Below are 12,382 nucleotides of genomic sequence, written 5' to 3'. Positions count from 1 at the left end.
GAGGGGAAGGAGGGAGAGGGGGGATGAGGGCGCTTCCTTCACAGTGCTCGCTCGGGGCTTCTGGCCAAGAATGCGAGTCTAAATTCAAGTCGGTGAGTGCTGTGCCAGATCCAGGGAGTTTGGGAGTCCCTTTGTCCAGAAGCTTGCAATACTTGAGGGAGTTGCCAAATGGGATGTGTGGCATCCATGTAATACATCTGACGCATGAAAACGGGTTCCCGTTGAGCTTACCGTGGTGCCTGAGGCAAAAGTACTTCTGATTCCCTGCATGATGCAGTAATCACCAGGCTGCTGCTGCTCCCCTTAAACCCGGCTACAATGGCAGTTCAGGACAACCGCCAGCCTCGGGTCAGGCGGAGGCAGATGGCATGCATGCGGGGAGGAGAGGTGGGGCTGCCTTTGACCCTGCTCTCTCCCTGGGAAGGGAGGACCTGATAGCATTTGCATTTCTCCCTAGGCTCAACCATTAAGTCTGATGACAGAAATGAACCTTTCCCCCTGGACATGAGCCAAGAAACTTTTTTTTTTTTTTCTTTTTTTTTTTTTTTCCCCTCCCGTCTCTTTCATAACCGTCATTTTCACGTATCTCTGGAACATATCACGTACTACTGCCATGTGCTGTAGGTGTGCTCCTCTTTTTCTTCAGCTACATTCTGCTTCCCATCTGCCAGGTGAGAGCCTCTCCTTGGCTAGCTGATGCTCGTTTGCCACAGGTAACAGGGCAGGCTGGAGCCTTTGTTTCTGCCTCAGAGAAAGCCTCTGCATCTTGAAGAGAGGGAAGTCTGCTCTGGAAACACCATTTAGCAGCCACTGTGAGCCGTGTCAACAGGGTCATAGCATCCCATGGGATGAGACTGTCTGTTTTCCCGTGCCTTGCCGTAAAGTTCAGCCAGTCGTGTTTGTGCAAACCCCTGGAGGGCTCTGAGGCTGAGCAGGTGTCAGCGAGGACATAGCTGGGGTTGCAGAACTCCTATTACAGGCTGTGCTGGGTAGAGAGGAAATAGGTCTTGGTAGGAATTGTCTTTGTGTTTCATAGGGATGCCGCTGGAGGACAATAATCAGGGGGAATCCTGCAATGACATTTCCCAAGCTAGTAGACTAAGGTGGGTTTTCTATTTTTGTACCATTAGGGGCAACCCAGTGTATATTAATACATCTGTTGAGTGATGTCCTGTGTCAAGGGGTTGCAGAAGACTGCCTGTAGATTATCTCTGGTACAGGACACGTTGTCTTTGCAGAGGCGTCAGTTCAGCCAAGGTGGAGGTGAAGCACAAGCAAGGTGGTTCAGTGCAGCATGTTTCTGTCAGGCTTGAATCCTTGCTAATGTGGGCCTGAAAGAGCCCACTGAGGTGTGTGTCAAGAGGTTTATAACCCAACTCTATGCCTGGACCCAGGCCATTGCTAGAGAGACTAATGTAGATGCGATCCCTCTACCCCACATCCTCCTGAGATCAGTCATGATCCTGGCACATGTTCCTCTGGATTTCTCTGGCTTGTCAAAGCTATTCTGCTGCACTGAGAGCAGGAACTTTGAACCAGAAAACAAGAGCTAAAGCTTTTTTTTTTTTTTTTTCTGGGGCTATCGCAGCCTGGACAACTGTGCTGTTTCTTGGGCCATGGTTCAACCTCTCCGGCTTCACAGACAGCAGCACTGCTTGTCCCCTGCAGCCACTGCCAGGAGTGAGATTTCCATTGCAAAGCAGAACATGGTCTCTCCTGTCTTCCCTGGGTCAGGGACTGGAGAGAATGTCCTTCCCTGGATATCTTATCAGCACAACAGCAGGGGCTGCCCGATCCCTCCGATCATCTCTTCCATTTCCACCAGGGCTGCTTTTTTCCTGTCTTCCCCAACAATACTGAGCCATCCTCTGCCTTTCCGTCCCATGCTGGCTGTGAGTGAGGCTTTCTGTGTGTTCCTTCTGGGCAGCAGACTCATTTCTAGTGCACTACAGGCAGGCCTCTATTCGGATGAACATCCCTGTTAAATATGTATGAAGCTGATTGACTGCAGCTTCCTACTTGTCCAGGTTTTATTCCTTTTTTTTTTTTTTTTTATCCATTCACAGATGCCTCCTGCTTTATTGGTACTTTTCTCAGAGGAGAAACGTGCTTGTCTCCGTGAGTTTTGACTTGTCTGAGAGGCTGCTCTCAATCTGTTTGTCTTTAAAACTTCCTCCCCTCCTCCTTCACTCCCTCTCTCTCTTGCTGTTTATTTATTTATTTATTATTTTCCCCCTGTGCAGCTGCTGGACAGCTTTGTGACCACCAGTCAGGATGGCTGTTTGCCACTCTCTCATGATTGCTGCCATGTGCTGCTCTCTTGTGCCTGCTGCCTGTGTTCTTCCCCAGTCAAAGAGGGATTCTCCTCCACAGAGGCTGCACACAGTTGTCCCTGGGCTGAAGAAAGAGCTCATGCTTAGCTCTGACCCCACTGAAAGCCTAGCTTTTTTATTTATTTTTTAACAGTGACCAGTGATTTTTGCCTTGTGCTTCTCAGTACAGCGTGAGGTTTTTATTCCTGTTCTGTCTGTAAGTGCATTGCATTTACATCCCCATTGTCAGGGCTTTGACTCACCTATGCTTGGCAAGTGGCAGCGGCGGCTTTCTCAACCCAGATGTTCACCACCGCTCTACCACAGCTTACCAGGCAAATGAAACACATGCTCACACCTCAGCAGCGGCAAGGCCAAGCCTGCCAATTTCTTGAGAGCTCGTGACACAGCCAGGGTTGTGGCCGGCTCTCCTGTGGCTGGGGAGGCAAGGAGGAAGGGGGTGGCTTCGCCGTGGCCACAGCACTTCGATGAGCTGGAGCTTGCTTGTCAGCGTTTCCAGCACTGGCAGTGAAGGTGGATCAGGAAGCTGGGGCTTTATAAAAGGGCTCATTGTTGTGAGTGGGGCAGAAATCCTATTGACGACGGTGCCTGCGTAAGGGCATACTCATCTAGTGATCTGGTTTAACCTACCTGCACTGTGCCTGAGGGCTTTGGCTGGGGTTTGCAGCCGTGCATAAGGAACTTCAGTATCCAGCTCCTGCTGAAGTTTTGCCTTTCAGGCCTTTGGGACGTTGTAATTTCCCTTCCTCTCCAGTCACTAGGGAGTCTCCCAAGATTAAATAAAAGTGAGAGAGATTTCCACAGGCAGGCAGTGGCCTACAAGGCGGATTGTTACCTGCTGAAGCGAGGGCCAGTTAAGCAGCTGCCCTAGCCCAGCTGCCATCAGCAGCTCAGGGATTTTGGAGTGTATCAGCACAGCGACAAGGCGCTCTGCCTGGAGGTGCAGCGTGAGCCACTTCAGAGGCTCCTCTCGGCAGCCCTGCTGCTGCCCCTGGGGGAAGCTGGTAAGCCAGCTGATGCCTCAGCTGTCACCAGCCTAGGAAGGCGGACATCTTCTGTGCCCTGATGCCTTCCCTAGAGGTTTTGTGCTGGGTGACAAGCACCTTAATAGGCCGTGACATCAGGTGTCCCCATCCTGATTAACCAGGACAAGGAAGGGCTTCCCCCCTCCAAATCTGCTCTGCTCCTTCATCTCCCTGCTCTGCCTGGGGCAGTGCAGGGCTCCTGCTGACACCCAAACAGGGCTGCCTACAAAATGGCGGTGGTGTGGCACCTGCCCTCCTGCCCGTGCGGGCCTGGCGCAGGGAGGGGAGAGCCCTTTGCGGCCTCCACAGCCAGCACCCGGCATCCATCAGGGTGGCCTCTCTGCGCCACCAGGGTTCTTGTTCCTTTGGCTCTGCTCGTCCAAGGGAGTGATGTGTCCAGCCCCATGGATGCTATAAATATCCAGTTACTTTGGTATTGATGAAGCAACTCAAAACTACTCTTGGTAAAATCTCAGAAGGAAGAGCAAAATTTTAGTCATTGTTAACCCAGGAGGCTGACTGATGCTCTCATCCAACATTACAGTGCCTTTTCCTTTGATATTTTAAGATGAAGCCATAAAGCCTGTCACTTTTTAATTTTATGATGGAAACACATTCACAACAACAAAAATATCAGGGAATTTAATACTGTTGAGGTCAAAGGATTAAAAAACATCTATCAATTTGTTTATCCCTCCACCTATGTCTTTTCTTGCACCTGTTTCCACAAGTGCTGGAGCATTCGTGTTTCATCTGTCTTTTCTGTGGCCAGATGAAATCATCTTGGAGCATGGGTGCGGTGGTGAAAGACGAGTGTGGTGGATTTACATCTCTGGGATAGAAGAAGAAGCTGAAGAAAGATTCCCCAATAAGCTGTCTCTTATTGTCAGTGTTAGCACCTTAGTCAGCACAAGCCCAGACTGCCAAAATTGCGAAGTTGTGTGCTGTCACAGCCACAGCTTCTGCAGCTTCCTGGTTCTCTGGATTAAGCTGAGGATGAATCCTCCAGGAGCTGCTGTTCTCTGGCAGAGATGGCTGAGCACAGGTCAGATGAGTGTCAAGTGTCTGAAACTGAATGCATGTCCTTGTTCCTCTGGAAGTTACTAAAACCCCTCCCATTTGATTTTAGCAAGTAATCCTGAGGCCGGGTCCTGTAGCATGTTTAGCATCCATGGACACTGGCTAGAGCTGAAAGGTAGCAGGAGAAACCTCACACTTTGGAGAAGTGTCTCCATGATACAGCCATGATACTCGTGAGATATTGCGTATTTAAGTACCCTAAGTTTCCAGGAAGCAAGGATGTGCAGATACTGTGACTCACCAGTGAAAAATTACTTCTAGTGACTCAAAGGCTTGGATGCTGTTATTTCTTAGTTTATCTCTGTACTCTACCATGGGTCCAAAATCCTGCTTCCGAGACTGGAGAAAGTTGGCAGTCTCAAGGATCCTCCCAGCTCTGGTGCAGCTCCCTGGATGGAGAGATTAACCTCTCATCAGGACAGTCTAATTCATTTTGGGGCTCTTACAATAAATGTGTCAGTAGCCCAAGGCTCCAGAAGCCTATTGGTGGCAGTTTTACCTAAAAGGTGGACTTTTTTTTGCCTAAAGGGTGGAAAGTTTTGCCTAAACAGTGGCAGCACAGGTCACTTGGGCTTTGCTGGGATTACTGCACGTCTCTACAAGACTCTTTAAAGGTGATGTGCCAGTTTGGTACTGATCTTGTGATTTGAGGACCCTGTGGGTGCACTGAATCTTGTGTGGTCATGTCCAGGAAGAGACAGATCCAGATAGATTTAAAGCTGGGGAACCCCTCAACCCTGCCCTTTTTTTGCAAGCTGACTGTAGGAGATGGCAACCTTTGCCCTTATTCCCCATGGTGTGTCTGATCAACCAGGAAACCGTTCCCATTGGGCAAAAGGTGAAATTTATATCCCCTGTAGCTCTGTGTTTTAGTTTGCTATGGTTACTGCAAGGAACCAAACTGTACAAAACTTGAGTATTATGCATCCAGGTAGCTCATCCCCTGCCCTAAGACCAAAGCATGTGCTGCTATCAGCCTAGAAAAGTAGTATATTCATGGATGGGAGCAATGAATATTTCTTAAAGTTTGTAATAAATTTGCAATTAATTCATACCTTAGAAACCTAGCAAATCATATTTAAAAACTGAGTTTTCTTTTTCTTAAAACTAGGTCTTGAAATGTAGCTTGCCTTAAATATCCGAGACTAAAAGGCAGGCTTTTGAAAGAGATGAAGCATGCCCTCATGTGGCAATATTTTTTCCTTATAATACCTGTTTATTTTGGTTTTAATTCCCAAATAATCTATTACAGCGAGTGATGTCATTACATCAGAATTGGCATACAGAACAGGCATTTTGATACAATGCTGGTGTACACACAAAATGTTCAGAAATAATTACATGGGTTCTGACTCCCTAGTTACTTGAGTCTGTGCATGAGTGCTTTTATTCCAAAATAAGAATAGCTCCACACAGGAATTCTAAAATAAATAAGGGTGTGAATTAAAACTTGTCCTGTCCTCTGCTATGTGGGAAAGTTGCTTCCCATGACTGAAAGCAAAGTTTAAAATTGTTACAAAGCCATGCGTGGACAACTTTGTTTTAAACCAGAATAATTGATCTTGAAGTCAATTTTAGGCTAGACCAAAATAAACCAAAAGCTAAGTAAATGGTCACAGAGCCTGAGTTGGCCTGAATAACTCACCTCAAAAATCCTGCTATTTGTTGAGCTGGTAGAACTTCCTCACTGTGTCAGCATGAGGCCTTGCAAATGTGTGGGTAAAACTTTGGAAAAGTACCTGCGTCTGTTATAAATTCACATTTTTGACACAGAGAGATTGTGTTTTAAAAACCTAGCTGACACTCTTCTGATAAATGTTTTAAGGATCAGGAAGTTCTAGCCTTTCAAGAGACAGCATCATCTGCTTTTACCATAGATGGATTTTCTTTCTTTATTCCCTGAATTTAAACAGCAAATGTGATTTATAACAATAACTGTGTCTTAGCAGCTTATCAGGACTCTTCTCTAGCACTTTTTGTGCAATTACAGATGGATTGATATGTTTCACCCCATGCACCATGAGGAGAATAAGCTAAAAAGGGATGAAGATCATGGGATACCTGATTTGGAGGTGTGTGATGGTCACCACCCTCCATTTCTGAAGGTGGTTTCCATGGTCAGGGAATATGAGAAGTAGGGAACGGGGCAGCTGGTGATCTGCTAGGCTCCCCTTCACTCTGCTGGGGAGACCTGAACATGCACGACAGCTGTGGGTGGTCTGAGTTTTGGGTGCTTGAGCTGGAGGTTTTGGATATCAGCGTGGATATGCAAGTTCCTTTGAGAAGGCTTCAGGTTGAATGAGAAATGAATTCCTTAAATCTCTCCCCTAGGGTCTAATTGACTTCAGTGGAAGCGAAATCCATCCTCAAAGACAACTCAGCAATCTTCATTCATCACATCCTCGACAATGCTCTGCTATTGAGTTTCCTTTGAAAAATGTTTTGTGCTGTAATCTTCTGGCTGGTTTTTTAACCGGTGCTGCTTACAAACCGCCACTAGTTGTTGCATGTCTTGTAGTTTTTAGGGTTTTATTTTAGCTGCTTTGCAAAGTGTAAGGAAATGGATGATTAGCAAAATTCTTCCCAGTATTTTGGAAGCATTAGCAAATATTGAAGAAAGGGCAGTCGCACTGTTGTTCTCATGGGAATTTTAATAGAAATTAAGACTGCTAGATTAGATACAATCCTGCTCTTAGAGTACCAATTCTCATACACCGTTTTTTGTACTTTGGTGCAAAACTCATATGTGAGAATGTGTACTTGTACCAAGCCAAATAATTCAGCACCACAAGAATCCCACCAGCTTCATCTCCACACTAGTAATGAACACGGGTCTGGACACGTTCAACCAATTTGTTTGCCTGCAGAAACCATCTTGTACTGTTTACAGTCAACTATAGCAATGTCCTTCCAGTGTTGACTTTGATGAAGTAAACAGAAGTGCCAGTTCTGCTTTGCTTTGTCTTCTTGCTCTGCCCTAGGCTGTTCGTAGCTGTACTCCTCTTGCTGTTACCAGGCAGAGACGCTTTGGATCTGGAAAAAGGCAAGTGGGGAGGCTCTGTTGGAGAAACTGAGTCAGCCCTCCAGTGGCTGGTTCATCCATGTGCCTCACTGCATGTTTGCATGGCCTCAGTCCCTGAGCTGGTGGGTGAGTTTCCAGCTGTGCCCGAGCAGCGCTGATGTCCTGGCAGCAGCTGCATGGGGGACCAGAGTGTACCAGCAGCACAGTTTAAGTGGAGCTGTTTGCTGATGCTGCTGACTAGATGAACTGGTTGACCGGCTAAATACTAGTGGTGCAGCAGCTTGAAAAGCTGCTCTGAAGAAGTGGGTGGGTCCCAGACACCTCCCCGCTTGCTTTTGTGTCGTGCTCTCAAGCCTGGTTTCCGTCTTGTGGACACGCTTTGCTTCCTGCTCTTCTGCTTGTTTGGCAGATGCCAGCCAGCTGGTTGTGGTAGGCATTCGCAAGTGAATAGAGACCTCTGTCAGACAAACAAAGCCTGCAGTTTTCTGCCCAGACCTAAAACCTTGCAGAAGGCACGAGACATCCAGTCACGATCCTGTCACTAGTCTGTCAGTCTGAAAGAAAACCACGAGGAGACGAGTGATGGTGGCACCCCAGGGCACAGCACACTGGATGCTCTGCAGTTAGACCTGTGGTGGTGTGGCCTGGGGGAAGGTTGGTGGTTTTCAGATGTGGGATGCTTAAGGCAACAGATCTGAGCCCTCTCTTGGAAGCTGTTCTTCCTAAGTCCTTCAGCAGTTTTTAATGTTTTCAGTTCAGAGTTTGGAATAGGCAGCACAGGGCTACAAGGCTCCTGTCACTCTTCCATGAGGGCCTTCACCCATGCAGGCCTGCAGAGACCTGCTGCGGCTTCCCGCAACCACGGAGGTGGCATGACGGCTGTTCTTGCTTCTCGACATACCCCAGCAAAACCCTGGCTGCTTGTTCTCCTACGTAACCAGCAGCACCAGTGGGGCATGGAGGTGGCCAGGAGGAGCAGCTGCTGAGGAACAACCAGCTGTTCCCCCGGCCCCACTACACACAGGAGATGCTGTTGAGGAAGGTGGGGGGCAGGCAGAGAGGGATGCCTCAGAGAATGAGCTGGGCCACTGCACTCGCTGTTCCCCAAACCCATCTGCCCCTGCTTGTCAAGGGCGACGTCTGCACGGCGGTGGGAGGCTTTGAGGCACGTAGGCTGTAATCCAGCTGGCTCGGGTGCCGACCAGCTGGGAATCGCTGCCCCAGCCTTTAACCACCTGAGCGAGTCCCCGTGCTGCCACGTGAGTCTGGAAAGCTCACCCTGAATAAGGCAGAGCTGCAGCCTTTTTGTCCTTGTTACCCCTGTTTGCAAGTGTAAAGGCAGTGGGGTTGGGACTGGGTGTCCTGTCTTAGCCAGGTTGTAGGGCAGCAGGTGTATGCATAGCCCCCTTCACTCCACTCTGCTTATGGTCCTTCAGGTTGCTCAGGCCACCTCCGAGGTCAGCTCAAGGTCCTGGTCTCTGATGGGTTACATCCTTGACTTGCAAGAATAGCAGCGCTCCTCTGTACCAGGAGAATCCCCAAAGCGTATTTCCAGTTCTGCTCCTCTTCCAGAAAGCCCTACAACAACAGGAATGTCGTACAAGGAGAGGACTTAAACTGGACTATGGGATTTAACAGCACGTGGACCCCCTCTGCCAACTGAAAGTTTGTGTAAATACCTTTCGAAGTAATGAGTTTTTCCCAACAAGTGGGGAGGGGATGTTTAGAGGAATGGCAGGTCTGCTATGCCAGGACTTCCAGTGAGAAATGTGCCTAGTACCGTCCACTAAAGGTAGACCAAGTATTTGGAAGGCTCAAGTTGAGGAAGCTCTTCAGGATAGCTGGATTTGCTTCATGTTTTAATGTGTGGAAGTAAATTATGCCAAGAAGCAGCTTCTGTGGCTGTGGCAGAGAGAAGACCAGGAGGCCCCATGACATCTGTTCAGGAAACCTCAATGCAAGTCTGATGGACCAGAGAGATGTCCATACAATATAAGGAAATGTACCGTCAAAAACTGCAGGAGGATCTCTGTGCTGTGTCCTCTGGAGGTGTAAGAACAGCACAGACAATGACATGCAAGCTGGTGGATGAAGTGCCACCCACCCAATCACCATTTATGGTATATTCAACCCGAAAGCCCAAGAGCCACCCCTTTTTTGAGGAGAGGTTTGATGAGATGCTAAGGAAGCAGGGGAGAAATGAGTTCACTTAGAGTTACTCTCCTACAGTCTTTTCCCTGGTACTTCTCAGAGCATTTTCCAAGGGATGCAGTTATTGTTATTCCAGCTTTACCAATGGGGAAACTGAGGCACGGAACAGTACAGTGACTTATCTGTGGTCAGTGCAAAGCCTGGAGAAGGACCTTCATCTTTTGGGCCCCAGCCAGGTGCTCGCTACATGTTAAGTTATAAGTGGTATAAAAATAGCTGATCTGATATCTTAATTTATGAAGACTAATTTGCGAAGGGAGGCAGGTAGAGGGGGAAAATTGGTAAGCTCTGCTGCTGCTGCTTTTCCTTGCTAGTCCTCCTGTCAGTTCCCTTTTACCATTTTACATATGGTCACTTGATACCAGCAGCTGCTTTGGGACATCTCTGTCTGTCACATCCTTCTTTTTATTGCAGTGTCCAAAAGCTTCAGAGTGTCTTAAAGAAAAAAAAAAAAAAAAAAAAAAAAAAGCATTAAAAAAAACACATACACCGTAGTAGCTGAGTTTCCTCCCAGGCTTGGTTCTAAACATGTCACTTTAATGATGTCTAAACTACGCAGTGCTTGATGAGCAAAACATTACTATCTTCTAGCCACATTTGTTTTCCCTGTCTCCCAGAGCACTATAGTCACCCGGGGAGAACTGCGTGTTCTACTTTGCTGCTGTAAAGCTATTATGGGTATGAAAAGTTCCCATTAATCTGCTCCACACATGGATGTTTCTGGATAAAGTTCAGTAGCCAGATCCCTCTTTCTTTGTGTGCATCAAACGAAGCAGAAAAACGCCTCCAATTTAAAGACACCAAATGAATAACCAAATAGATGAGATTAATTTTTGTTTAATCCACGTGGGCAGCAAAGCCAATGGCCAGTGTTTGTATGCGGACTTCTCCTGGGAGTTCATTACCAGCTGAGCCTGTAATAAGTTAATGCAGAGATTCCATGGAAATAGGGGGTTAATTATATGCAGAGGATGTTGGCCAATGTACAGCTCTGAACAACAAAAATAGCCCAAAGTCTTGTGCTTTGGATGTGGAATCAATTAACGAGGTCCACGGCATGTACCAGAATTTGTTAAGATAGTTGTTGTACTATAAGGATGCTTTATTATTATTTTTCTCTAAAAAGCTAAGAAAATAAGTGGATAATAGAAGACCAAGGACAGAAAGACATGAGACTGGTAATAAAACACTGGACTTTGGACTGGGGCCAGAGCAAGCTTTTCAATGGGCTTGAAGTTTGGACTGCAGCGGAGTTTGAACAGGCTTTCACTAACTTTCCGAAAGGCTGCAAGTACTAGACAGGGAGAAGAGGTTGCTGTTAGTTTACCAGCTCCCTGCTCTCTGCTGGCAAGAGCGTTACGCTGCTAATATGCTGTAGCCCTTAGACTGACTGATACCAGCATGTGGTACGGCGTGCTGCAGGCTCAGCTCCGAAGCTGAAGCATAAAAATCCTCCTCGATGCTGGCTGGCACAAACTTAATTTTTTTCCCCCTTTCCACATCTGGTCCTAATATAAAATGTGTCTTTCCGCCTTTTTTTTTTTTTTTTTTTTTTCCTTGCCACATCGTTAGGAATGGCTTCTTTAAAAAAAATAGTGTCCCCCCGCTCTGTATTTCTAGGTTTTAGAGTTGTGTGTATGTCTGGTAGTTTAATAACACAGTTTGGGTACTGAATAGGGCGCTGTGTGTTTCTAAAGGGATGTTGTTTCACAGAAAAGACAGAGAAAGAAGTGATTGCTTTTACTTCTCTTCTGTTTTCAGAGTTATGAAATACACTTTCAGTCATTACAAGGTTTCAAGGAGCCCCTTGAACAGGTAGAATACAAATGTAAAATGAAAAGATCCGACCCATTTTCATCCCCTTTAATTTTAATACAAGCCTTGGGCATGCTCCAGACACTTCTGAAGTTTAGCAGCTTCCACTGCATTTGCCTTTTTTTTTCTTTTTATTTTTTTCCTCTTCACAGGCTTTATCCCTAAAGCCATTAGTTTGTTCCTAGAAATTATCTACTTGTTTGTGGTGTTTGCTGTGTTTTGGTTGTTGTTGTTTGTTTTCCTCATAGAATCCACAGGCCAAAGCAAACAGCACTTCAGAAAAATGTTGCAAGACAGCTCAGTTTTGAGCCAAGTGTCCCTGATAACTTCCCAGCACCTTTGCTGAAGCAGTTGGATGGTGTCACCCCTGGTGGGGGCAGGGACTGCTGGGTTTCCATAGAAATCCCAGCCGGTAAGATTTTATTGAACTAATTAGTGTAGTCCTGAGCAACTCTGTGGGCGTTAATTTGTGGGGTTCCCACCAGGTTCTTCATCTGTTTGTACTCAGCCCCCTGTGGAGAGGGTGGGCCTGGACCTTTTAGCGCGTGGACCCCTGGAGGCACCTGGCAAGGTCTGGAGATCTCCGAGGGGCCCACCTGAGGCCAAAAGCACCACTGAAGCCCCCTGCCCGGGCTGGCCAGGGCCAGGGCAGGATTAATGGGGAGGGAGTCATGGTGTTTTACAACAGTGCGAGGAGGCCGGCTGCAGGAGCAGGGACAGGCTGGAGAATTGGACTCGGGGAGCAGAGGCGATGCCCGGGGACCACCCTGACCTCTGGCCTGCCCGCCTGGCTGCTTGCGGTTAAAGTGTCACCAGCCAAGGTAGCCGCGGCCTCTGGCACATGCCTTGCCTCCAAGGGCAGCCGGGGACAAGGTCGGAGCAGCAGGAGGGGAAGA

The 12,382-nt window shown here is 47.5% G+C and overlaps 1 long non-coding RNA gene across 1 annotated transcript in view; it reads left to right on the top strand.

The window, feature by feature from the left end:
- The window catches only part of LOC106019881 (uncharacterized), a 52,178-nt gene that overhangs the window by 3,669 nt on the left and 36,127 nt on the right, over positions 1-12,382 (top strand). The window lies entirely within an intron of this gene.

The sequence above is a fragment of the Anas platyrhynchos genome, chromosome 2, assembly GCF_047663525.1.
Source record: "Anas platyrhynchos isolate ZD024472 breed Pekin duck chromosome 2, IASCAAS_PekinDuck_T2T, whole genome shotgun sequence".
Taxonomy (NCBI): domain Eukaryota; kingdom Metazoa; phylum Chordata; class Aves; order Anseriformes; family Anatidae; genus Anas; species Anas platyrhynchos.
The sequence above is the reverse complement of the archived record's forward strand: the minus strand, read 5'-3'. Positions and strand labels throughout refer to the sequence as shown.